The following is a 6,072-nucleotide window of genomic DNA, read 5'->3' as shown; positions in this document are numbered from 1 at the left end:
GTTCTATCACGTGGTTCAGTTACCTCTACACTGTGCTGTATCTCCAACCTCTTTGGTGTCTCCCTGGGATCTCCAGCATGTCTAGATTCTTCTTCCCTCTCAGTTCCTCTCTTTCCCTGGAAGTCTTGCCTATTCTTTCCTACCTAACTATTGGCCCTTCCGCTCTTTATTAAGCCAACCAGAAAGCTCTTTAGGCAGAAACACATCTTCACAGTGTAAACAAATATTATGCAACACTGGAGTAGCATGATAGAGATGTTCTGGACAGTGCTGTCCAGTTCATGCCCAGAGGAGTGCTCTGTGCCTGTTACAAATGGCCCCCAGCCCGGTACTCAGTAGAAACTGACAGGAGCCATGGAAGAACGAAACCCTGACCCTGAAGACAACCTGAAGGGCCGTATCCCTTTTAAATTGTTGGGCTCTCTTGCCTAGCAGAGAGGAAGAAAGGTATCCCAACTCCCCGAGAGGACTCCTAGAAGCTTGTCCCTCCAGGCTCTTTCCCTTGTTGGGCATGTGTGAACAAGACTCTTTCATGGTTTTGACTCACTCTGAAACGAACTGCACCCAGAACTCAGGTGTCTTTGACAGCTTGGCAGTGAGCCTAGGAAGGTCGGGCAAGGATGCACCCTCTCCCCCCAGTCTCTAAGCTGACTTGTCTTCGTGTTCATCCTTGCAGCCAGCCTTCTTGGCTTCAGTTTGAAGGTGGACAAAATGAATTCACTTAGCCTTCCAGGTATTGTGGGGTATATCAAAGAGTCAATTCCTGTGAATGTCTCATTACTTCTCAAAAGAATAGGATAAAGTCCCAAAACATCAGTGTCTTACATGAAAAAGATATGGCTTAAAACTTTTAAGCTGGATTGCTAACACAGGAGCACTCTTCTGGCATGGCCAGGGCTGTGGGTTCCATCCCAAGCAATCTAAGATTCCAAGTGAGGGGTTGGGGATATAGTTCAGTGATAAAATTTGTGTTCACTTATGATTTGGGCTCTTGCCTAGTATGTATGAGGACCTTGGTTCAACACCCAGTACTGAAAAAAATCAAAATAGGTTTGTAGGTCCCCAGGACCTCTCCACTGAAAAACTCAGTCTTTAAAAGCAGAGAAAAGAATGATCTTAGCCTTTCTAGAACCCAAGTGTGAAGTAATAAGGGCGGCGGCGGGGCTGCGTCCCCAACACCCCAGCCACCTGCCCGGCTAGCTTATGCCCCGAAATAATTACATGGACACTGTATTCTTTTAAACACCGCTTGGCCCATTTCTATCTAACCTCTTCTAGGCTAATTCTCACATATTAATTTAGCCCATTTCTAATCATCTGTGTTGCGCCCCTAGGTGCGCTTACCAGGAAGATTCTAGCCTATGTCCATCCTGGGTCGGAGCTTCATCCCGTGTGTCTGCCAGGGAGCAGGGCATGGCGTCTCTGCTGAGGCGTCTGCTCAGGAGAGCAGAGCTGTGGAGTCTGAGCTCACTTCCTCTTCCTCCCAGCGTTCTGTTCTGTTTACTCCACCTACCTATGTCCTAACCAATAAAATGGGCCAGGGCAGTGCCTTTATTAGCCAATGACCTTCTTCCATCACAAGTGCTTTAAAGAAAATAGATGGAGCTACAAGGCTCCCTGAAAAAAAGAAAAGTAGAAAGAAATGTTCAAATTGCAGCATGGGGAGCAATGTTTGATACCCTAAGGGATTCCTATTAAGTGGCATGTGTCTATTCTGGAAACTAACAGGAAAACAAACACTTTACATGTGGTACCTTAAAGGTGGACATCCTGTAAAGACACAAAATCCCAACATTCATCAAAGGGGAAAAGAAGACTTGTGACAGCCAGGCACCACTCAAAATCAGAAGGTCTAGGAATATGTTTGAATAAAGTCTTTTGGGATGACAAAGAACAGAAACCCAACTAAATCAAGGAAAGCATTGAGAGGGGAAGTCAAGCTTCTGGTCATGAGGAACTAGAACTTCAGGTCAGAATCCCCTAACCACTTACTGTGTTGTATGCTAAGACTCAGATATGTGCTGTCCTGTTTTGTAACCCCTCCAAGCCTTCACAGTAAATTAAATTATTCTTTTTTCACAGGTTAAAGAAAAAAACCTGAAGTCCAAAATGGTATGAAGGTCACTGAGTTGGTGGAAACACTCTGGCCTAGCTCTGGCCTTGACCCTCTCCTGCTCAGTGGCAAAGTTAGCCACTGAACAAGCCTCTTCCTCTGCCGACAAACACAAATGAAATGTGGCCTTAAAGTGCAGTCTACTCTGCAAGTGACTCTAATGAAGGAAGAAAGGAAGGGGATGGAAAGGTACGAGAGGGTGGAAGAAATGTCACCAGTCTGAGAACAGTAGGCAGAGACCAAGGGTGGAGCAGAAATACAGAATTCAAGGCCCTAGCAAAGCACTCACTTTAAATGATCGATTTTTGCCCCCTTTGTTGCAGTACCAGAAATACCTATTTCAAAAAATTATGTATCTGTAGTTCATCCAACAACAGACAGAACAATAACTCTTAATTCTTTTAATTCTAGTCCTTTCCAAAGCCAACTGAACAGTATCTTCTATTCTTTTCATGTCCTGACATTTCTATTACCCAGAAAGAAAGGAAGAAACCCAGACATGCTTCACAAAAGACATGGAAACCCAAGTTTCTCTTCAACTTTAGGAAGGTCAAAGTCATGCATGATGAAGCTGATGGACAACTGTGAACTCAGCACAGTCATATTCAACGATAGGGACAACAAAGATCCAAATCAGGCCCGGAAGAGGAGTCACAAGGAAGAGCAGAAAAAAGAAATACCCACACATAATCCAGAGCCTAGATACCCACACAGGGAGAAAAAGAGAACAGAGGGAGAAAGGGAAGCTGCCTTGTTTGTTCTCAAGAAGGACATCTGGATTTCTCAGTGAGAGCCTGACTTGGGTCTCTTCCCTGTTTTCCAGCTGGACCCAACCATGCAGCTCCTGGCCAGAAGTGCCATGAGTCAGCTACAGATTGGAGCTCAGTCCCTCTGCCCCTGTGCTCTCCTCTCTGCCAGACCACACAGCCTCCCTCCCCACCCTGCCAAGCTGGCTTAGCTCTTCATCCAGGTAACACACTTCAAAGGCACCAGGGTAAGCTGGAACAGTATGGGCCAGCCTCGGGACAAGAACTGATTCCAGAAGGCTCTGGCCCAAACACTCATCATCAATTTTCTTGAATGTCTTTGCCCACTTGCCTCACACTGTGAATAACCCCTGGAAGTCAGAAGTGGAAAACCTAATTTTTCATGAAATCCATCAAACCTCTCTTCGGCACTGCTGCTCTGAGCGGCTTTATGATCATGAGGTTGACCAGATGTCAGCCAACATCAAAGCACAGCCCTACAACAACAATCTATACCTTCTTCTCTGGAGTTATCCATATTCTCTAGGACGGTCAAAAGGCCAGGTGAGGGGCCTAAGTGACCAAAGAAATAGGACATCAGTCAAAGTGTCACAAGAAGCTCACAAAGGGCTCTTATGGCCAATAGGCCAGTTCTCTGCATCTTTCTTAGAGGATGCTGCTTTGTGTCCATCCTTCCATAGGAAATTGTAGTATCCTGACACTAGGAACCACATTCATTCACTTATGTGTCCATAGTAATACAAAGTAAAGCATGGGGCCTGGTGCCAAAGAGAACTCAGCAAGTATCTGCTTGCTTGAGTTTGTTTGCTGGTGGCCTCCTTGGACTTTCATTTAACTATAGAACTTGAGAGTCATGAAAAGTAACTCAATGTAGCTTCCTCACCAACATTCTTCCCTCATCTTTGTCTGTGTCTATGTTTTGCATTAGTCTGTTTGTAATTGACACAGTCTTTCTTCCAGGCCAGTCCTATTATTTTACCAATGGTCAACTTGAGAATGAAAATGGAGTTGCCCTATTGATCATTGTGAAAGGCAGAACTCTAAGGTAATCTTCCAATGACCTAAGCTCTGGTACAATTCCTTCCCCCATGAGTGCTGGTGAGACCTATAGGGTTCTCCTAACCGCTAGACAATGGTAAGAGACATGTAGCATGGCTTCTGAGCTTATGCTGCCTTATAGGACAAAGGTGGTAGGATTTGCAAATGTAATGTCAGTCCCTAATCAGTTGACTTTTGAGTTATTCAAATTGGTAGACATGTACTTGAGGAAATTTTTAATTAATTTATTTTTTTAAAAAACTATCTTTTCTCATTTTACATATTAATCCTAGTTTCCACTTCTTCCCCTCCTCCTGCTCCCTTTACCTCTTCCCCCCTCCCACTCATCCATCCACTCCTCAGAAAGGATAAGGCTTCCCATGGAGAATCAACAAAATCTAGCACATTGTTTTGAGGCAGGGCCAAGGCCCTCCCCATTGTATCTAAGCTGAGCAAGGCATCCCTTCAAAGAAAACGGGTTCCAAAAAGCCAGTACAAGCAAGCAGCGGGGATAAATCCTGGTCTCACTGCTAGTAGCCCCACAATCTGCCCCCGTCATACAACTATCACCCACATTCAGAGGACCTAGTTTGGTCCTATGCTGGCTCCCACGCTGTCAAGGCTGGAGTTGATTGGTTCCCATTAGCTCAGGAAAGCTGCTTCAGTGGGTGTCCCCATCATGGTCTTGATGTCTTTGCTCATATTCTCACTCCTCCCACTCTTCGACTGGACTTTGTGAGCTCAGTCCAGCGCTCCACTGTGGATCTTTGCATCTGCTTCCATCAGTTGCTGGATGTAGATTCTATGATAACATTTAAGACAGTCATCGATCTGATTACATGGCAAGTCCAGTTCAGGCACCCTCTCCACTGTTGCTTAAGATCGTAGCTGGGGACATCCTTGTAAATTCCTGGGAACTTCTCTAGTGCCAGGTTTCTTGTTAGCCCCATAATGGCTCCCTCAATCAAAATATCTATTTTCTTGCTCTCTGTCTTTGTCCTTCCCCCATCTCGACCAAGAACATTTGCTTAACTATGTTCATAACAACATTATTTGTAATAGCTAGAATCTGGAAACGACGTAGATGCCCCTCAACCAAATAATGGAAAAAGAAAATGTGGTAAATTTACACAATGGAGTACTACTCAGCAGAAAAAAAAAACACAATGACATCTTGAAATTTGCATGCAAATAGATGGAGCTAGAAAATAAAACACATCCTGAATGAGGTAACCAGACCCAGAAAGATGAGCATAGCATATACTCACTCATAAGTGTATACTAGTGGTAAAGCAAAAGATAATGAGCCTACAGTCCCCTACCCCAGAGAAGCTAAGTAACAAGGAGAACCCTAAGAGAAACATACATGGATCCCCCTGGGAAGGGAAAATAGACAAGATCTCCTGAGAAAATCGGGAGTGGGGTAGGAGGAGAAGAAAGGACAGAAGGGGAGAAGAAGGGGAGAAGGGGAGGTTGAGGAGAACTTGAGGGAAAGGAACACTTCTGTAAAGCAAAGGACACAGTCAAGAAGATAAAAAGGCAGTCTACTGAGTGGGAAAAGATCTTCACCAACCCCACATCAGACAGAGGCATGATCTCCAAAATATATAAAGAACTCAAGAAATTAGACATCAAAATACCAAATAATCCAATTTAAAAAAATGGGATACAGATCTAAACAGAGAATTCTCAACAGAAGAATCTCAGATGGCTGAAAGACACCTAGGGAAATGTTCAACATCCTTATTCATCAGGAAAATGCAAATCAAAACAACTCTGAGATCCTAACTTACACCAGTCAGAACAGCCAAGATCAAAAACACTAATAATGACTTGTGCTGAAGAGGATGTGGATTAAGGGGAACATTCTTCCATTGCTGGTGGGAATGCAAAGTTGTACAGACACTTTGGATATCAGTTTGGTGGTTTCCCAGAAAATTGGTAATCAGTCTACGTTAGGATCCAGCAATACCACTCTTGGGCATATACCCAAAGGATGTTCAAAAGGACATTTGAGAAATTTTTTATGACAAACAGAAGTAGGTAGAAAGATGATGAAACATAATCTAAAAGAACCCCAATATAACTCAATAACAAAAGACAAGTAACCCAATTTTAAAAGGACAAGGGAGCTAAGTAGACTTCTTTCTGAAT

The sequence above is a fragment of the Microtus oregoni genome, unplaced genomic scaffold (assembly GCF_018167655.1).
Source record: "Microtus oregoni isolate MIOR12 unplaced genomic scaffold, Mior012 000004F_ref0000308, whole genome shotgun sequence".
Taxonomy (NCBI): Eukaryota; Metazoa; Chordata; class Mammalia; order Rodentia; family Cricetidae; genus Microtus; species Microtus oregoni.
Note: the sequence above shows the minus strand (reverse complement) of the source record.